This window comes from Protopterus annectens, chromosome 1.part2 (assembly GCF_019279795.1).
Source record: "Protopterus annectens isolate FY-2018-M chromosome 1.part2, PAN1.0, whole genome shotgun sequence".
In the NCBI taxonomy this organism is placed as follows: Eukaryota; Metazoa; Chordata; order Ceratodontiformes; family Protopteridae; genus Protopterus; species Protopterus annectens.
Genome location: NC_056727.1, coordinates 500,866,120 through 500,887,852, shown reverse-complemented (window position 1 = coordinate 500,887,852; position 21,733 = coordinate 500,866,120). Strand labels below are relative to the sequence as shown.

The window sequence follows — 21,733 nt, the reverse complement described above, 5'->3', positions numbered from 1 at the left end:
AATGTATATTTTTCAAATTGTTAAAAACATTTACTGATGATGCAAAATATTTCTGCTTTAATTGCTGTTATTTATACTGACAAGTACATAGCTCAGCTTAAATCACAGATCAATTAACTTTGTTAACCTGGGCATTAAACTACCCAAAGTACAAACAAATGAGTAATACAACAGAAGATGAACCGAAAATCGCAATTAATGATAATATGCAGGTTCAGAGTTTAATAAACATTGGAAGCCCAGCTGTGGGGGTGCATCTTATCAAAAGCTTGCTGTGGTGTTGTGTGCCTGGAACCATTATGGTAGTGAATCTTACAGTTTCAGATCCTGCACTGAAAAAGAACAGAACACAGAAGTGCTTAATTTCATCCTGGGGAGAGTCAGCAACCCATAGTTGGACTACAGGCTGTTCTCTAAGCTGGCTCAACAGTGTACAAGACACTACTTTTGGTAAGGGCAAATATTCTGAAGGAAAGCCATCTAAACAAAAAAGTAAACATTACAGGCAATACATTATTTCATGGGAAGCCAGTATAGAATCACCATACAAGTATACATCAGAAACCTTAAGTGAAGGAAATCAAAATTTAAACTGGTTGCAACCAGTCAGTTTCACTGCTTTGGTAGCACCGGGTAAAAAAAATTACAGTAGTTATAGTTAGTAGTAACTAAACCATGATTGGCAAATCCTCATTGTGGAACAAGATACTATTCCCTCAATAATAAACTGACAATGTCACTTGGTCATTAAGAACCACACAGATTTCAAACTTTAGACAGAGAATCTAAATACTTACCTTTATATAAAATGGTATGCTGGAGAAGCAGAGCATTCAAAAGTGGCATGAAATGAAAAGCAAATGTCTCAAAGGGAATGAGCTTCATAAGACTTGCATCATCAACTAAGTATGGATGCGTACGAGGCAAAACTGACAGTTTGAGAATAGTCAGATTAGAATATCAACCACACGCTAGGTGCTCCAAATACATTACTGTTAAAAACTGACTTGCACAGTTGTCACTGGGTGGACTACAACCTAGAATTCACACAAAGCAATTCAATGTGCAATGACTGGCTAACATTTTGTATTGGACTAAGTAAATGATACTTAATGATACTTGTATGCTGTGTACAAAATATAACTCCACTTTCAAAAGGCCTTAATGATCAAATCATTACTCATTTCCTACACTACTCTCAGCACAGAGTTCTTCTTGCTTTACTTCCAAAGTGTAAAAGTTAACTTTGTCCAAAACACTAGCCAGATAGTTGATCACAGAAAAAAAAATACAGTTGTGTAAAATCGTACCATAATAGTACATGTCCTTCCCTTCACTGTTGCAGTGTTCATTACACTAGTGATTCACTGCCAAGGGCAGCCCAATGTCTGGCCAGTATACCAAAGCCTTAGGTTGTAAAAGGGACATATTATATCACACATATGCTCCCGGCCATGGGGTAGGGCATAAAGGGGACATACGGTCGTATCTTCCGCAGAGCTGAAAAGCCCTAGGAGGAACAACCATCCAAGGAGTACAAAAAGAGACGTGCATCCAGGAGAAAAAAAAAAAAAAAAAGAGCGGAGGGGCAAATATTGCAACAGTGAAGGGAAGGACATCTACTGCTATAAGATTTTACACAACTGTACTATGTCCATTCTATATCACTGTTGCAGTATTTATTACACTAGAGTACAAAGGATCAAGAGCAAACGTGGGAGGAGAAGTCGTCCAGCAGAACCCTCAAGAAAGCCATGCAGGATAACCCTAGCAAATCTGGCTATAGCTCTGGAATCCATATCCAACTTAGACTGTTGGGTAAATGTATGCACAAAAGTCCAAGAAGCTGCCTCAAGGATGTAGTGGGTATTCAATCCTTTGAAAAAAAGCACCAGAAGCCACCACAGCCCTGGTAGAATTAGCCTTAACAGAAGAAAAGCTTTTCCCATGAAAAGAATAACAAAAGGAAATGGCTTTAGAGATCCAGGAAGAAATAGTTTGCTTAGAAGCAGCCCAGCCTAAAGATAAAGGATGAAGAGAGAAAGTTGCTCAGATGTATACACGGATTTAGTTTCAGCTAAATATCTGTGCCATCTATACAAGGTGTTAAGAACCTTCTCACTAGCAGACTGCAGAGAAGGGGATAAAGTGGGCAAATGAATAGATTAAGACAACTCATTAACCACTTCGGGCATTAAAGGATTAGTATATAATGAGACATCCTGTCCATATGGAAAAAACTGAAAATGGAGGCACAGCTGCGAAGGCTGCCAGCACAGCTAGCTCGAATTTTGTAAACAATTCTATGTCATTTGTGAATAGTAATATGATTTTATGCTCGTCTTACAAATGTAAGAAAACTATGTGCTGTGTGTACATTAAACTACTGGTGCAGAAGTATGTGTTGAACTGTTTAAGTACTGAGCTTCAAGATGCAACTGCAGTGTACCCTACTGGGAAAAAACAGAAATGGATGTAAACTATATGCCTGTGCAAATTTATGTTTTAATAGTAGTAGCTGGAATAAGAAGTTATGTACTCACCATAACGTTCCATCTGAGTAGATAAACTTCATTTGTCAGCAACCTGTGGGTATCAGATCTGACTTTGGATCTGAGCCGGCAGTTTTCAACAGCTTAGATTCGAGCTCCTAGCTCCTCCCTCTACCCATAAACTCCTGCCAACCCTGACTGACCTCAGATCAAGTTTGCCCCCAAGCAGCAACTGCTACAGATTTGCCAATTTCAAAAATCAACTCTGAAGACAGCAAATGTGAATAATCGAAGGTCAGGGGGAAGGAAGGGGGGATGGTTGCTGACAAATGAAGTTTATCTACTCAGATGGAACGTTATGGTGAGTACATAACTTCTTAATCTGAAGTAGTTAACTTCATTTGTGCAGCAACTTGTGGGACAGAGTCCCCAGCTACCTGAATCTTGGGCGGCCATCATGGAAGGATGTTCCGGAGCACTGCAGAGCCAAAGGATGCTCTCCCTCTGGAGATAATATCCAGCTTATAATGGTTGATAAAGGTATGAGATGAGGCCCAAGTGGCAGCCGAACAAATATCTAAAGGAACCCTGGATCTAAAAGCAGCAGAGGTAGACATAGATCAGGGTAGAATGGGCACGGACTCTCCGAGGCGCGGGCCTACCAGAATTTTCATAAGCCAAAAGAATACATTGCGAGATCCATCGAGACAACGTAACTTTGGATACCGATTTACCCAAATTCATTTTGGCAAAGGAGACGGACAACTGGTCAGATTGCCTATGATCAGATGTCCTGTGAATATAGAATCGAAGCTGTCTATGCACATCCAACGACTGTAATTTGTATTCTCCTTTGTTGTGATAGTTGGGAAAGAAGACTGGCAGATTAATGGACTGGTTGATATTAGATTTGGAAGCAACCTTAGGGAGAAAGGAGGGATTGGGTCCTGAGGTAGACTCTATCCTTGTGGAAGGTTAGATACGGGGGTTTGACACAAAGGGCCTGAATTTCAGAAACTCTTCTAGCAGAGGTGATGGCGACGAGAAAGGCCGTCTTCCAAGACAAATACTTGAGTTCCACTGAAGCTGCAGGCTCAAAGTGGGGAGCTGTCAAAGCCTGAAGCACTAATGACAACTCCCACGGAGGTACCACTTCCTTTACCGGAGGTCTGAGCAGGAAGGTGCCCTTCAGGAAGGTCTTGCACAGCTTAGAAGTGATCAAGGGACGCAGATCATGTCTGACATGGTAGTGAGAGATAGCTGCTAGTTGAACCTTGACAGTGGAACAGCTAGCTCCCTGGTGAAATAATCCTGATAAGAAGTCTAGCACCGCAGGTAAAGGAGCTGTGAAGGGATCCAAGTTTTGACGTTCTGCCCAGATAGAGAAACGTCTCCATTTGCTACTGTAAACCTTCCTAGTAGAAGGCTTGTGGGCTGCAACTAGAATAGCTTTGACTGGGGAAGAGATGCCGGGAGTCCTGGCTAGGAGTGGAACTGGAGCAGCCAAGCTGTGAGCTTGAGGCTGTCCAGGTTCGGGGTCGGGAGACCCAGAGGGTGGGAGATCAGATCCGGGAGGGGATCGAGAATCCAAGGAGGATTCACCAGATGAGACAAAAGGTAAGGAAACCAGGTTTGACGAGGCCAGAATGGGGGAATGAGGATAATCCTGCTCCCCAACCATCTGGCTTTCTGTAGAAACTTTAGCATCAGGGGGAGAGGTGGATAAGCATAAAGCAGACCGGGAGGCCAAACATGCACCAGAGCGTCTCTCGGGGATTCCCCGACTTGGGGAATTAAAGCGAAATAGCTGTTGCATTTATTGTTTGAGGAAGAGGCGAAAAGATCACAACAGGGCTGCCCCCATTTGGCAAAAATCTGATTCGCTACGTGCGGATTGAGACACCACTCGTAAGGGGAAAGGATGGTGCGACTGAGTTTGTCCGCCAGGATGTTGGACTGTCCCGGAATGTGCGTTGCAATGAGAAAACGGTTGGTGGAGATCGCCCATTCCCACACTCTCATGGCCTCCCGACAGAGCGGGTAAGACCTGGTTACCCCTTGTTTGTTGATGTACCAGACAACCGACATGTTGTCCGTCTGGATCACAATTGTCCCTACAGGAAGAAGGTCCTGAAGTGCTTGCAACGCTAACAGCACTGCCCTCATCTCTAGGACATTGATATGCAAAGAGGTCTCTGCATCGTTTCACGTGCCTTGGACAGTCCTGCCCGAAGAGTGCCCCCCCCACCCGAGGCGAGAGGCGTCCGTGGTCACCGTGGCCAGGGGAGGGGCCATAGAGAAGGGGCGTCCCTTGTGGAGATCCGGAGATTGCAGCCTCCACACGAGAGCCCTCTTGCAAGCCCTGCTGAGGGAAATGGGATGACTCAGAGGGTAGTGAAGAAAAGACCACTGGACTTGGAGGGTCCATTGTAAGACCCTCATGTTCAGACGTGCCATAGGTAACAAGTTGATTGCCGCTGCCATGGAGCCTAGAGCCCTCGGGACCAATTCTGCCGGAGGAGATGAAGATAGAAGGATGGCCCGCACATGAAACCTCAGGGTTCGAAGTCTCTCTGGAGTTAAGAAGGCTACAAGATTGATTGTGTTTAACTTGGCCCCGATGAAATCTATGACTCGGGTCGGGGTGAGAGCAGACTTATCCATATTTATTGTGATCCCTAGCCAGGGAGCAAGGCGAAAAAAATAATCCCTGGCTGTACAGATTAGATGCCTCGTCGAGGCGGTCAGGAGGCAGTCGTCCAGGTACGGGAAAACCTGTATTCCCTGGAGCCTCAGGTGGGCTGCTATCACTGCTAACACTTTGGTAAACACCCTGAAGGCTGAGGTGAGACCAAAGGGGAGAGCCCAGAATTGGTAATGACTGGCCCCTAGCCGGAAGCGGAGAAACCTCCTGGATCGTCTGTCCATTAGAATATGATAGTACGCATCCTTGAGGTCTATCGAGGAGATCCAATCGTTCTCCAGTAATAGGGGGAGAATAGATTGAAGAGTGACCATCCGGATCTTTTCTTTGGTTACTGACAGGTTCAAAAGGGAGAGATCAAGGATTGGTCTCAAGTTCCCCATCTTTTTTGGCACCAAAAAGAACCTGGAGTGAAAACCCGATCAGAGATTGTCTGGGGGGACGTGTTGGATGGCTCTTTTTTCTAGGAGCTGCCGGATTTCCGCAACTGCGACCTCCCTCTGATCGGGTGGGACATCGGGGAGGAGTTTGGGGAAGAGAAGAGGGCAAGAGAAGGGGACCTGGTAACCTCTGGATATGATGCGAAGCACCCAGCGGTCTGTCGTGATGGACTCCCAAGCTGCCAGGTGCCTTGAGAAACGCCCCCCGACTGCCTCCAGAGTGGAGCAGTCGGGCAACCCTTCAGGGCTGTTGCGTGGGCCGGTCAGAGAAAGGTTCTCTGGACCCAAAGTTCTTCGGGCCCCCTTTGCCTCTAGGGCGGCGTCCTCCCTGTCCTCCTCTGCCACGGAAGGACTGGGGGTCCGGAGCGGACTGAGACTATTGCGACTTCCGGAACCACATCTGTCCCTTTTGGTTCTTGGAGAAGGACCTCTGGGGAGCAGAGAAGCGGACTCCGACGGCAGATGTCTTCCCGTCCTTTTCGCTCTGGACCAAGGTGTCGCGAACGGTCTTCCCAAATAGGGCAGAACCATCAAAAGGAGCATTTGCGAAAGATGCCTTGAAGGGTTCCGCGAAATCACAATGCCAGAGCCAGGACTGACGCCTCATGACGAGACCTGCTCCGCTGGCTCTAGCGGCTCCTTCCATGGCATGGGATAGTAGCCGCATAGAGGTATTAAAAATGGACCTAAGTGTGGCCATACGGGTGGAATACAACTGTTTGTCCTCCGCCGACATGGACTCCAGGGGCGACGCAGCGTATTCCTTAAGATCCCGCTGCAGCCGAATATCGTGTGCCATGTAGTTCAGTGACCTCACCGAGAAGGACGCTGAACTAAACACCCACTTCCCTAGGCGGTCCATCACTCGGGACTCCTTGCCCGGGGGGTGGACCGAGGGGCTCTACTGAGCTAGTTCCCTCTTAGTGGCCACTGCCATCAACATGGCATCTACGGGGGGACCCTTGCTCCAATGGGCCTGTCGGCAGGGGGACTGAGGATCCTGTCAGAGCGCTTCGGGACTGGCTCCAAAGTGTTCGGCTCCTTCCATGCCCTGGTGGTAATCAGGTCCACCAGGGGGGTCGGCCTTCGTCCGAGGTCGGCTCTGGGGCAGACCCCCCCCCCCCTCTGATCCTGAGCATTTCCATGATGTCCCCAAAGGGGACATCCTTGGGGGGGTGACCTTGGGGAGCCTTCCTCCTCCAAATCCGTGTCTTCGGTCAAGGACTCAGAGGAGTCCAAGTGCCTCCTCTTGCACTTCCGCTTGTGGGGGATCTCCTTGGGGGAGGTTGTCCGAGGAGGCCTCACCAGCAACATCCTGTTCCAAGGGAATGACCTGGGACATTGACGCAGGCTGTCCCTGGGGCCGGGTGATGGAAGTCAGACCCAACAGAGGAGGAGTGCAGGGCGGAGCTGTGGCAAGGACCGGGGGCCTGGAAGCAGTCGACAGAGCCCTCTCCACCACGTCGAACGCCGAGGGAGAGCCTCTCTCTCTGGGATCCGAGAGTGGGCCCTCACTCGGATCCGACAGGCGGATCGGAGCCGGCGCCGAAGCAATCAGATCCAAAGGCCCAGTATGCTCCGATCTGGACGGCGCCGAAGGCATACTGAAACCTTCGGATCCAAAGCTCAGCCCTTGGCTCCGAGAGCTCGGATCCGACAAAAACGGACCGGACAGGCTCGAGGGAAGAGTCGGCGCCGAAGTACCCAAGACGGTCACCGCCGACCCACCCCCGGTTCCAAGGCTGCCTGGCTCCGAACCCGGGAAGCGGGACAGAGAAGGAGCTATCGGGGCAAAGAAAGGGGTTGAGCTCCCCCCCCAGAGAGGGGAGGCAGGAGCACTCCCATCTGCAGTTGGGCCTGGAGGAATCTTATCATCCGGTCCAAATCTGCGTCGGAAAGGCTGCGAGTAGATCTCGATGAGGCCACTGAGGCGGGACGTGAGTGCCGCCTCGATGACCTCGAAGGAGATCGGGTCTCCTCCTCCTCAGGGCCCGGTGAAAAACAAGGGGACCGGATCAGAGGAGGAGGAGACTGGGAAGCCCTGGAGGGAGAAGACCACTTAGCCGGGTGAGCCAAAGAAGAGGCCTCGGCCCTCCGCTTGTGGTGCTTCTCCCTTCTCTTGTCTTTCCTGGCCTCCCTCTTCTCCGGGCCTACAGCAGGAGGTTGAGTCCCGGCCGGGGGTAGAGAGGCAGGAGTGGCCGCCGCCGAAGCCACGGTAGGACCGGAGGCCAAAGCCAAATCTGGGGGCAAAAGACCCGCCATGATCAACTTGGATCTCCGGTCCTTAAGTGCCCTGGGGTTGAACGCCACGCAGATGGAACACCCAGAGGTAAGGTGTCCAACCCCAAGGCACAGAACACACAGAGTGTGGCCATCAACTGGGGAAAGCTTATTGCCACACTCGGTGCACTTGGAAAAAATAGGTTTTGGGGCCTCCGACATTTTAAACTAAGGAGGACACGCACGCTAGGCCCCAACACATGCACACAAACCCTAACGAACCAGCGAGGGAGAGGGAGGGAAAAAATTATAACTAAAGAGTAGTTTAAACTAAGGTCAACAGGAAAAGGGGTCTAAACACATGGCGCACACACTAAAGATGAAGAAAAATAGAACATTTTTTCTAACTTTCTCATAGAAAACGCTAAGTACGGAGCTCGAAAATCCAGCTGATGTCAACAAGCATGGCAAACTAGATCTGGGGTCAGTCAGGGCTGGCAGGGGGTTATGGGTAGAGGGAGGAGCTAGGAGCTCGCATCTAAGCTGTTGAAAACTGCCGGCTCGGATCCGAAGTCGGATCCGATACCCACAGGTTGCTGCACAAATGAAGTTAACTACTTCAGATCATACAGAGTTAACTTGCAAAACAACAAAATAAGTGAAAATTGTTTACGATTCTGTTATCTCTGTTTCAGCTCAGGGCAGACAATTGTTTAGAGTTGTAGGTTTTCCTATTGCCTGGAAACAATTACAGGTTTCAAATGTAAAAGTGTGCAACTGTTTTACAACTTCCAGTTCTAGGCAATCTTCCAAGAGAATTATTTTTCACAGACAAACGTTAAATCCTGTTGGTATCTGTTAGCTTGGGAACTGAAGGCAGAGGTAAAAAAAAAAAAAAGAATAATGTAATCTGAGATAACCCAGCAGTACTGTTTGATAGCAATTTCAGAACGATCTCAGAGTAAATCTGGGCATTTTGTATCTTATCTTTGGACCTGTAAACATCCATTCAGCACTTGCATTTGCTTGGATCTGTAACTAAGACTTAGATTACAATGATTTCTCTTAGAGATAGATAGAAACTTCGTAAGATTAGTTTAGATGTTTTCTGTACTTATGTGACACTGTCCTGCAATGTTGTTTTAAAATATTTCCTGTGATTCTGAACTCTGCTGTCACTGTATTGAGTTATTGAATATTGTCTTGTGCTTTTATTATTTATTATTAAATATATTTAAATCTTTTCATTGTGGCCAGCTTGTTTAGAGATATTTAAGCTTGAGTACTTGCATATGTATTTGGTCACTGTACAGGCCACTAATAGCCTTGGCGTTGGTCACATAGTTTGGATAATAGTAACATTCCACAGAAAGACTGGGCACCCTTTGGCAAGGGCCTTACATTAGCTGATAAGTAGTGGTTGGTGGCAGCTGGTACTACCTTATAGTCTGGAAAGAGGGGGCATAGCTAGTGAACCTGTGCCAGCCTTCCCCCAGGAGTGTGTGTGTGCTTGTATATAAATCAAATCTCAAGTGTGTGCGTGTCAGCTACTTAGGCAGGGACACGAAGCACTGGTTGGATAAATAGGGTGCTGGAGGATCTGGCTTGACCACTCGGCAGAGGTCTTAACCCTATAGCTGTGCCAGTGGGGAGTCTTACTGGAGATCCGTATAAAGAGAGAGAGAAACCGTCCCCAGACTGACCGATCTCTGTGTGCTCTTAAGGGAAATTATACTTTACTGTGTGTGTGTACTTGTCATCCTCCCAATGTGCACGTCCCTCACTGGTTAGTGGTGAGGACTGAGGTTCCTTGATTACTGGGCCAGTGCAGGGGCGTCACATATTAATTGTTTGGCAGTGGCGTAACAGCCACATTACATTAATTGGTTGATGGTGGTGAGATACCCACATCACATATTAATTGTCTTGTAGTGTGTGGATATCGAATTCCTGCAGCTTGTGTACAGTGATCACTGAAGGTGTTTGCACTCAATCAGCCACACAGTGAACATTCAAAGTTCATAAAACAATTGTTTTATTTTTTTTGTTAGCTTATTCAGTCAGGGAGATCCGGGAAGCATGTCAGCAGGGGAATATGGCAAGCTGACAAGGAGCCAGTTGGCAGAGATGTGCCAGGCTAAAGGACTGGTGCTTGCCAACCTGACTAAAGCAGACATGACTGCAACTTTAGTCACAGCTGTATTAGAAAATAGCAACCAGGACGATGATCATACAGGCCGTGGAGATGTACAACTCTCAGAAAGTGGACAGCTCAACCATTTCACAGAGGACATAACTCCATGTGGAGTTAGAGAGACTTGAGCTAGAGGCCAAGCAGTTGGAAACAGAGGCAGGAGAAGGACTGAGGCATCTAGAGATTGAGGAAAATGAGAAACTGCTATGCCTCGAAGCTGAGAAGGAAAGGCACAGGCAACATGAAAAGGAGATGCTGACTCTTCGGCTTAGTCATGTAGGTAATGGGGAAGGGAGTAACCGAACCACAAAAGCAACAAAGGAAGATAATTTTGATAGTTTCATTCGTATGTTTGAGAGGGTATGTAAACAGAATAATGTTGACCAAGGGCTCTAGGTACAGTCCCTGACCCCTTTCTCAATGATAAAGCTGTAACTGTTCTTTCCAAACTGTCTGATAAAAGACTGCTTAAATTATGTTGTAAAGAATTGTTTGCTAGAATTTTTTAAATTAACATCTGAAGCTTATATGAAAGTTTTGTGAGCACAGATGCAAGGCAGATGAAAGTGTGTGTGTGAATATGTTTGCTGAACTAAGCACTTATTTTCATAGGTGGGTGAGTGGATGTCAGTCATCACTTCTGAAGGGATGGCAGACCTTTTGGTGAGGGGAATAAACCCTTAACACTTTGCCTGAGTACTTGAGAATCTGGTTTGCTGATAGACCATGCTCTACTGCAGATGAGTTGAGGAAGAAGGGAGACCTATACCCAAGCAAGCAGGGTATCCCTGCACAGGAAAGGGACACTCAGTGCTGCTCGTGGGTCTATGGGAACCCCATGGCGGGCAGCCCAGACTGCTCCAGTAGAATCTGACAGTAAAAGGGGTAGCCACTAGTCCAGGTACATCTCCAGGACCTAGGGTTAAATGTTTTAAATGCAACCAGATGGGCTGAAGCATATAGATTTCCACGGAGACAAGGTAGGGAACAAAAGGTGGGAGAGCCAATAAGTGGGAATAACAAAAACAGTAAGTTGTCTCGAGACAACAAGGGTACCAAACTACAACCCTGCAGATATCTTGATAGGGAACAATTTTGATAATGCAGTACCATGTGTTCATGCAGTTACATGCAGTCAAGCTTGGAGTCAAGCATGTGGGTCTGGTAGCCTGGGGAGGCCCAGACAGACCACACACTTGCAGCCAGGACTGGTGAGGTGATTATTCGGAGAGGGGAGTGAGCCAACCCTGTAGCAGCAAGACTGAAGGTGAGCCACAGCTGTTTGTGGGTACTGATCCCTTGGACAGAGTGACGGCAAGGGCAGAGGTGAGTAGTAGTACCCAGGCTGACAGTGAGGCACCACTGTCAGAGGATACCAGACTTCCTGTGGAAGGGGAGCTGGGAAGGGTTACAAAGAGACAGTTGAGATAGGGTCAGCTCTCAGACCCTACATTACAAGGCCTGAGGGAGGTAGCTAGTGAAGCACCCGATTCTCAAAGGAAGGGGGAATCTGTACACTGGAACAAAGGGTTACTACTGTATAGAGAGTGGACCCCTGAGGCAGGGCTAGAGGGTGAGAGAATACAACAGTTGGTAGTGCCTAGAGCCTACCGTCTTGGCACTTCTAGCCATAGCATATGACATTCCCTTTGCAGGTCATATGGGCATAAAACGTACAGACATATTATGCAGAACTTCTATTGGTCTGGGATTTCCAGAGACATAACAGGGTACTGCAGGATCTGTGAGCAGTGTCAAAAGCTAGGCAAGGCAGGAGACAAGGTGAAAGCTCTCCTTTGATGCCTTTGCCTGTGACCGAGGAGCCATTTCAAAGGATAGCTATGGATATTGTGGGGTCTGAGTACCCCAAGTTCCACAGGGGAAAAAGTATATCAGAGTGGTAGTTGATTATGCTACAAGACACCCTGAGGCAGTGGCTCTGTCCTCCATTGAGGCAGAAAAGGTGGCAAATGCTTTGTTAAAGATTTTCAGCAGGGTAGGTTTCCCCAAAAGAAATACTGACTGACAGAGGTGCCAAATTCATGTCTGACCTGCTGACTTGCCGTTGGAGGTACTGTGGGGTGAAGCACTTAAAGACCTCCCCCTACCATCCCCAGACTACTGGTCTTGTTGAGAGGTTAAACTATACACTCAAGACGATGCTATGGGCATTTACAGAAGAGGGATTGGGGCAAATATTTGCCCAGTTTGCTTACAGAGAGGTTCCCCCAACAGTCCAAATGTTTTTCACTCCAAGTTGTTGCATGTGCATAGGGTGAGGAGCCCTCTAGATTAAATTCAAGATGAGTGGGAGGGTGAGTGCGAATCCCACAAGCAGTCTGTTGCAGCATATGTCCTAAACCTCAGGTCAAGTTTCAGGGAACTCATGGGCTTGGCCCAGGAGAACCTGGCAGAAGCCCAACAGCAGAAAAAGTTCTGGTATGACAGGAATGCTCGAGCTAGAGAATATGACGTAGAGCAGCAGGTAATGGTTTTCATTCCTGTCAGACACAAGCTGCAGACAGCTTGGGAGGGACCCTACAAGGTGGTAAAGCAAGGGTCAGTGATGTTAACTACATGGTAGAACTGCTAGGCAAGAAGCAGGGCCACAAATTGTACCATGTTAACATGATAAAACCTTACCATGATAGGGAAGCCCTTGTGCTGAGTATTTGCAGTGGATTGGGGGAAGAGTCTGAGGGGGATCTGGTGACTGATATCAGTGAGGCTTGGACTGATACCTCAGTGGAAGGGGTAGCAATGTCCCAGCAGTTATCTCCTACCCAGGTTCAAGAAATCTGAGCAGTGTTGCAGGGGTTTGGGGACATGTTCAGTGGGAAACCAGGGTGCACCCAACTTGGTGCAGCACCATGTGAATACAGGATCTCAAAGGCCTGGGGCAGGGCCCTCATAGGGTTCCTGAGAGAGTCAGACTCTGAGGGAGGAGATACAGGAAATGTTGGAACTAGGAGCAATTAAGGAGTCCAGCAGTCCCTGGACCTCCTCATTGTGGTGCTGGTGCCAAAGGATAGCAACACCGGGTTGTGTGTGGACTACAAGAAATTAAATAGTGACACAGAGTCAGATGCTTACCCCATGCCTAGGACAGATGAAGCCCTAGAGCAGCTGGGTGGGGCTAAGTATCTTACCACCACTGATCTTACCAAAGGTTACTGGCAGGTGCCCTTGACTCCCAGTGCTAAAGAGAGTTTGGCTTTTGTGACTCCATTTGGCTTGTATGAGTTCACAAAGATGCCCTTTGGGATGAAAAATGACCGAGCAACTTTCCAGAGGCTGGTAGATCATATCCTAGCAGGAGATTCTGTCCTTGTTTACCTAGATGATATTGCCATCTACAGCCATTCTTGGCAAGAGCACCTTTGGCATGTCAGGGAGGGGCTGGGCAGACACAGGGCAGGGTTGCCCAGTAAATGTCAGGTGGGTATGGCAGAGATCTCCTAACTGGGACAGAGTGGGGAGTGATAAGATCAGGCCAGAATATGCCAAAATAGAAGCTATTCAGGCATGGCCTGCACCTGTTACAAAAAACAGGTGAAGGCATTTTTAGGGACAGCAGGGTACTACAGAAAGTTTATCCCCAGTTATAGTACCATAGCTGCTCCCCTCACAGACCTGACAAGAAAAAACAGGCCAAATAAGGTAGTGTGGACCTCAGCTTGTGAGCAGGCATTCCAGAAGCTTAAAGAAACTTTGGGAGGACCTTCTGTGTTAGCCAGTCCAGATTACAGCAAAGAATTTGCTGTGCAGGTGGATGCTTCAAACCATGGGGTGGGGGGGCTGGACTTGGCCAGATTTCTTCAGAGGGAGACCACCAGCTAGAGGTTTATCTCAGTCATAGGCTCCATCCCACCAAGGAATGCTATGAAGCTGTAGAAAAGGAATGTCTAGACAGTGTGAGCACTGCAGAAACTTCAGCCTTATCTGTATGGAAGAAAATACACTAAATTACAGACCACAATCCCCTAACATGGTTACATAGATCCAGCCAGCAAAATGCCAAGTTACTAAGGTGGAGTCTAGAGTTGCTAGCATATGATACGGCAGTGCGGCACCACTGTGGGGTTAGGAATGCCAACGCAGATGGGCTCCGAAGACAAGGAATGAGGTAAAGTATTCCCAGATAGGCTCAACTCTCTCAAGCAACGTTTCTCAAGGGTCACTTGAAAAACTAGAAAGAAGTTATGTACGCACCATAACATTCCATCCGAGTAGGTAACTTCATTTGTCAGCAACCTGTGGGTATCGGATCCGAGCCGGCAGCTTTCCTAGCTAAAAGATCCGAGCTCCAATCTCCTCCCCCTACTCATAATGCCCTGCCACCTCCCTCTAACCCTCAGATCGAGTTTGCCATAATGCCATAGAGAATTACTATAACACAAGAAAGTACTATACACATCCCACCTGATGTCATCTGGAAGTGACTTATCCTGATCCTTTAATAACAAACTAAGTGTCCGGGGGATGGAGGGAGGGTTGGTTGATGACAAATGAAGTTACCTACTCAGATGGAACGTTATGGTGAGTACATAACTTCTTTATCGGAAGTAGTTAACTTCATTTGATCAGCAACCTGTGGGACAGAGTCCCCCAGCTATCAACAACTTGGGAGGTCCTCATGGAAGGATATTCCGGAACACTGCAGAGCCAAAAGATGCGCGCCCTCTGGATATTAGATCCAATTTATAATGTGTAATAAAGGTATGAGAGGAAGCCCAAGTAGCTGCTGAGCAAATGTCATCCAAAGAAACCCTTGACCAGAAAGCAGCAGTAGCAGCCATAGATCTGGTAGAATGGGCTCGCACCCTCAGGGGCTCCGGTTGACCAGAGCTTTTGTATGCGAGAAGGATGCATTAGGAAATCCATCTAGCTAAGGTTACTTTCGTCACTGGTTTACATAGACAGGATTTAGTAAATGACACAAAAAGTTGATCTGATTTTCGAAGATCAGCTGTTCTGTTTAAGTAAAATCGTAACTGTCTATGAACATCCAGACAATGAAGTCTATACTCTCCTTTGTTTTGATAATTAGGAAAGAAGACAGGTAGATTGATGGACTGGTTGATATTGGCTTCAGAAGCCACTTTAGGCAGAAAGGAGGGGCTAGTCCTGAGGGAGACCCTGTCTTTATGAAAGATGATGTATGGAGGCTTACTGCAAAGAGCGTGAAGCTCCGATATCCTCCTAGCTGAGGTAATGGCAATCAGGAAGGCAGTTTTCCAAGATACATATTTTAAGTCGACGGAAGCTGCGGGCTCAAAAGGGGGGCCAGTCAGAGCCTGAAGAACTAGGGTTAGATCCCAGGGAGGAACTGCATCTTTAACAGGGGGTCTTAACAGGAAGGTTCCTTTGAGGAATGTTTTGCAAATCTTGGAGGAAGCTACGGGGCCTAAACTGTTTCCAACGTGGAAGTGGGAAATAGCTGCCAACTGAACTTTAATAGTAGAAGAAAGTACAGTTTTGTACCTACCATAAATGTAGATGTTCGAGTGCTCATACAGCTGCAGTCATAACAGATGGGTTATCCTGCCGTCAGGCAGGTCCTCGGTCGGCCAAATTCCAAAGTCTAGGTCTGGAGTCGGTTGTCGTCGCTTCTTCCCTGACGTCAGTGCGGCAGGGGTACAAAAGAGGCAGCCGACGCCATTTTCTTCAGTTTTTCTTGCCCCAGATGTCAGGTGCCCCCAGAAGGAAGGCAAGCAATGTTATGCAAAGATGCAATGTTGAAAAATCAAAAACAGTAGTTGCAAGCAAATACACCATAAAAGAATACCCCAAAAAGGTTGTATGAAAAAAGTGTTTGTCATAAGGCCTGTCCTATGAGGGGATGGAGGGAGGGCAACCTGGACTGCAGCTGTATGAGCACTCGAACATCTACATTTACGGCAGGTACAAAACTGCACTATGTTTATCGTGCATACAGCTGCAGTCATAACAGATGGGTAGAATCCCAAAGCTAAATAAGGGTGGTAGGCACTAAGTGGAACTAGGAGGAGTTAGGATGCCCTGCAGGACTGCTGTGGCAAAGCCTGCTCTAGATTTTGAGTATAGTGGGAGGTGATAGTGCTTGGAGAAAGTGTGCACTGAACTCCAGGGGGCTGCTTCCAAAATGTCCTTAGTAGAAACCCCCCTGAGGAAGGCTGCAGAGGTAGCTGTGGCTCTGGTGGCGTGGGATCTGATGCATGCAGGCACAGTTTTTCCATGAAATGAGTAACAAAAGCGTATGCAGTGGGCTATCCATTTTGAAATGGTCTGTTTGGAAATAGCCTTTCCTTGAGCACCTGCAGCATAGGACACAGAGTTGCTCAGATTTCCCGAATAGCTTTGTCCTGTCCAAGTAGTAACGAAGTTGTCTGTGAATGTCCAAGGAATGTAGTAGACTTTCCCCTTTGTTTTGTGGATTAGGATAAAAGGTAGGTAAGTGGATAGTCTGATTCAAAGCTACACTGGATACTACCTTTGGCATAAAGGTAGGGTTGGTTCGTAAGGAAACTCTGTCCTGATGGAAAATGATGAATGGTTGCACAGCCATGAGGGCCTGTAGCTCCGAAACCCTGCGAGCTGAGGTGATAGCCAGAAGAAAGGCTGTTTTCCATGACAAGTACTGTAACTCTGATGAAGAAGCTGGCTCGAAGGGAGGAAGGGTCAGCTTTTCCAATACGAAGTTGAGGTCCCAAGCAGGGACTGGTGGTTTCCTTGGGGGTTTTATATTCTTTGCCCCTCTGAGGAACTGCCTTAAGAGAGGATGAGAGAATAAAGGAGGGTCTGTGTTGTATTGTGCAGAAATGGCTGACGCGTGGATCTTGATGGAGGAGAAGGAAAGTCCATTGTTTAACATCTCGGCTAGGTACTGTAAAATTTGAGGTATGTTTATTACCCAAGGATTCTGTCCCTTTTCTTGATTCCAGGCACAAAATCGTTTCCATTTGGCGGAGTAGGTCTTTCTAGTAGAAGGTCTTCTGGCCTCCAAGATGACATCCTGCACCTCCTTGGAGAGGAGAAGCTGTTGGGAAATCAAGGAATTCTCCATGCAGCTAGATTTAGAGTTTTGAGATGGCTGTGAAGAGTTTTGTAGTTGGGCTGGGACAACAGAAGAGGGACTAGAGGCAGGATCCATGGTGGGGAATGTGTCAGGCTCTTCAGGAGTGGATACCAGTGTTGTCTTGGCCAGTCTGGAGCAATGAGAATCATTTTCGGCCTCTCTGCTCTGGCTTTTAATAGAACTTTGGGCAGCAAAGGAAGAGGCGGGAAGGCAAAGACTGACAATGTTGCCCAATTAAAGGAAAGTGCGCCCACTTTCCAGGCCTGTGGATGATAGGTCCTTGAACAAAATTTTTTCAACTGGAAATTTCTGTAGGTAGCAAAGAGATCTATGTCTGGCTGTCCCCATGCCTGAGTTATCGTTGTGAAAACTTGAGGATGCAACTTCCATTCGTGTGGATCTGTCATATTTCTGCTTAGGTTGTCTGCCAGTGCGTTTTCCTTCCCTGGCAGTAATTGTAGTTGAATTTGCAATTCCAGTGCTGTGTTCCATAGGGTCATGGCTTGCCTGCACAGGGGGTATGAATGAGTTCCTCCCTGTTTGTTTATGTACCACATCACTGTGGTGTTGTCTGTCCTCATCAATAGCTGGCCGGGATGCAGTAGGTCTTTGAAGGTCATAATAGCCTTTTGCATGGCTAGCATTTCCTTTTGGTTGATGTGAAGGTGCTTCTCTTTTCGGGTCCATTTTCCCTGAATGCACTGATCTGTCGTGTGCTCCCCAGGCGTAGTCTGAGGCATCTGTTGTGATGATTTGAGTTGCTTGAGGTACACAGAAAGGAAGACCTGTGTTTCTTTGGCAAGCTTGAGCCCACCATATAAATTCCTTTTGAAGGCATGGAATGAGTGGTATAATTGCTTCCAAGCCGTGGCTGTGTTGAGACCATAAGTTTTTTAGGTACCATTGAAGTTTCCTCATATGCAGCTTTGCACATGGGATTACTAGGATGCAAGATGCCATGAATCCCAGAACCTGCAGGATTTTCCTTGCAGTTAGCCTGGTGTAAGTTGCCATTTTTCTGAAGTACTGAGACAGTTGCGCTTGCTTGTCTGGCGTGAGGTAGGCCATCTGGGTGGTTGTATCCAAGCTGGCACCCAGGAAAATTATTTGTTGAGAGGGTATTCGTTTTGATTTATTTTTGTTGACTGTGTATCCCAGGAAGTTCAATAGTTTTATTACAAACGCAAGGTGCTGCAGTAGTATGTCCTTGTTGTCCGCTTGGATCAGGCAGTCGTCCAGATATGGGTAGATTTGGATCTCTTGTAGTCTGCAGAAGGCGATTACTGATGCCAGGCATTTCGTAAACACTCTGGGCGCAGTAGATAAGCCAAAAGGCAATGCAGAGAATTGGTAATGGGTTGAACCTGCAAGAAATCTGAGGTATCTTCTGCAATCTTGTATGATAGGGACATGCAGGTATGCTCCTTGAAGTCCAATGTTACCAGCTAAGACTCCTTGCCCAGCATGGGAAGAAGCTGCTGTAATGTGAGCATCTTGAATTTTGGCACCTGTAGGTATGTGTTTAGGATGGATAGGTCTAAGACAGGTCTCCAATCTTCGTCTTTCCTTGGTACCAGGAATAGTCTGGAATAAAACCCTCGACCTTGTTCTTTTGCAGGTACCTCGAATTGCTTTCACGTCCATGAGAGCTGAAATTAGAAGTTATGTACCTACCATAACGTTCCATGTTAGTTGTCTTCTCTCGCCTTCTTTCTTGCTGGATGGGTTCGGAACCGATCCTCGGCTCTGACTCGGCACTTGCTTTAGCTCGAGAACTCCTTTTACCAGCTCGAGGCAACCCTATATCCCATGATGCAAGGCGGAACTACCTCAGATCTCGTTTGGCAGCTAACTAACCTTGCTAAAGACTATCCTAACAGAAACAGGAACAATGGTTCCTAAAAGAAATCCTCCTAACAACGTACCGGAGGAAACAATCTAATAGGAACTCTCCAAGATCTGTCCAGGCCAGGGGGAAGGAGGGACGCAAGAAAGAAGGCGAGAAGACAACTAACATGGAACGTTATGGTAGGTACATAACTTCTAAATGTTAAGTTGTCAATCTCTTCATTCTTGCTGGATGGGACCGTCCTAGCACCTGTATCCCGGGTGGCTCAATGGAACAGACTCTTGAGAACTGTGGAACCAAAACTGGCCCTATCTCTAGAGGCCAAGTCCAACTTGTAATGAGAGACAAAGGTATGAGGTGTGGCCCAAGTAGCTGCTGCACAAATGGTATCAATGGGTAGTCTATCCTGAAAAGCTGCAGAAGTGGATAGACTCCTGGTTGAGTGTGCTTTTGGCTTAGAAGATAGCTGTTTGCCCCTGAGAGAGTACACATAGGAAATAGTGGAAGTCAACCATCTGGATAAGGTCACTTTAGATACTGGAAGACCTATCCTGTTTTCTGCATAGGAGACAAATAGTTGGTCCGATTTTCTGAATTGTTTAGTTCTATGCAAATAGTACCTGAGCTGACGATGGACATCCAAAAAATGCAGTTTTTGTTCAGCTCTGTCGGAATAGTTTGGGAAAAAGACTGGTAGATCTATAGATTGGTTAATGTTGGTTTGAGATACGACTTTGGGAAGAAAGGAAGGGTTAGTTCTTAATGATACCCTGTCCTTATGAAAAAACAAATAAGGGGAACGGATGCAGAGAGCTTGAATCTCGGAAACCCTTCTTGCAGAAGTGACAGCCAGTACAAAACACAAATACATGCGAGAGATGCAACTATACAGCCAAACTGGAGGCTGAGCTCTCTCAACATAGGACTGGCAAGACCAGTCAGGAGGAGAAGGTTACCACACACATTATAGACCCAGTCTCACATAGTACCATCACAACCTCAAATCATACACATAAACACACAAAGACATACTCGGAGGCTCTGATCAAAAATCTACCAAAACAGCAGAGGCCACCAAAGCAGACACCCAAACAACCACCACCTCAGAACACATCACCTGCAACACATAGACCTCACAGTCAGAGTGTCAAACAGTCACAGCCCTTAAGGCCAAACAAAATGCCAGACACACTAGTCATTGGTGACTCCATAGTCAGACACACTGGCGTCCGCCACCAGACTGAGTAAGGAGAAGGTCACAGTAAGCTGCCTGTCGGGCGCTAGAATCCGCCACATAACGCAAGCACTCAGGTCTCTCAACAGCAGGTACAAATACGACTCAGTCATTGTCCACGCTGGTGTAAACGACCTGAGACGTACCTCCCTGGACTACATGAAAAGAGACATCGAGGAGCTCTCTGATTATGTAGCCCAGGCAGGTATGACCCTGACCTTGAGCAGTATCCTACCTTCACCAAGAATGATGCCACAATACAGAGATAAGATGATCAGCTTTAACAATTGGCTTAAACACTGGTGTCATTCAAAGGGGATCCAGTGTCTGTCTGCCTGGAATGACATGCTGGACAAGCCACGCTGCTTCGCAAGGGACGGCTTGCACCTGTCACCCCTGGGATTCCGGATATTGGCAAAGGCTCTTGCCACACCCATAGTGCCTTTTTTAGGCAAGGCTCAAATTCTAAACCTACCACCCTAGAACACAAAAAAGGAAAAAACTAAGGGTAATGCTGCTCAATGCCAGAAGTCTGAATCTCAAAATGCACGACTCGAGGCCCTTCTCAGTATGGAGAACATCGATGTCTGTGCTGTGACAGAAACCTGGTTCAAGGCTCCTGAGAGCACCCCAGCACTATCAGGTTTTACCTCATATCATGCTCCGCCCCAAAATCCGGACAATACCAAGAAAGGAGGGTGTATCCATATTCATCAAAGACTCCCACACCTCAAGACTGGTTGCAACGCACGATGCATCGGAGACCATCCAGGTGCAATTAACCATAGGCAAGACTGCTCTGCAAATTGTAGCATGTTACAGGCCACCTCACAAACTCAGGAACCTCACATGGCCTTCCTGAAAACACTAGAGGGATAAATGTATCACCAAACACCATCATACTAGGTGACTTCAACTACCCTAATATAGACTGGGAACACTACTCAAGCCCAAACACCCTAGCCCAAAAGTTCCTGGAATTCATAAACTCAAATGCCATGGAACAACTAGTTACCATCCCCACAAGAGGAGATAACATACTTGACCTCATCATCACGAACATGTGAGCACAATGTTCAACACCGAAGTATACCCCTCACTGGTGAGATCAGATCACAAACTAATCTCGCCGGAGGTCCTCATCCCACCCCACCTGAAATAAAAAGACCACAGTAAAGAACTTCTGAAAGCCGACTTCACACTTCTAAAGACTAGTGTGGTCTCCTTTAAGGCCCCGAGCGGCGGAAAACAGTACACATGCCGCTGAATCACTTACAAATGCCTTCTACCAGCACCTGCAGGACTGCATGGATAAGGCAATCCCAAGCAAAACAAAGACTCTCTGTACCAAAGGCAAGCGTCCAGTCTGGTGGACCCCAGCCATAAACAAACTCTACAACAAAAGGAGGAAGCTACTACAAGATAGAGCAAAATCCTTAAAAGGTAAGACACCCTTGATCACTATAAGTAAAAAACTAAGAGCTCTCATAAAATCATCCAAAGCAAATTTTGAGAGAAAAATAGCTAAAGACTCAAAGACAAT

At 47.1% G+C, this 21,733-nt stretch overlaps 1 protein-coding gene across 2 annotated transcripts in view; it reads right to left on the bottom strand.

The window, feature by feature from the left end:
- BUB1 (BUB1 mitotic checkpoint serine/threonine kinase) overlaps positions 1 to 21,733 on the bottom strand; it is a 2,040,509-nt gene that overhangs the window by 1,565,934 nt on the left and 452,842 nt on the right. The gene's annotated exons all lie outside the window — the stretch shown is intronic.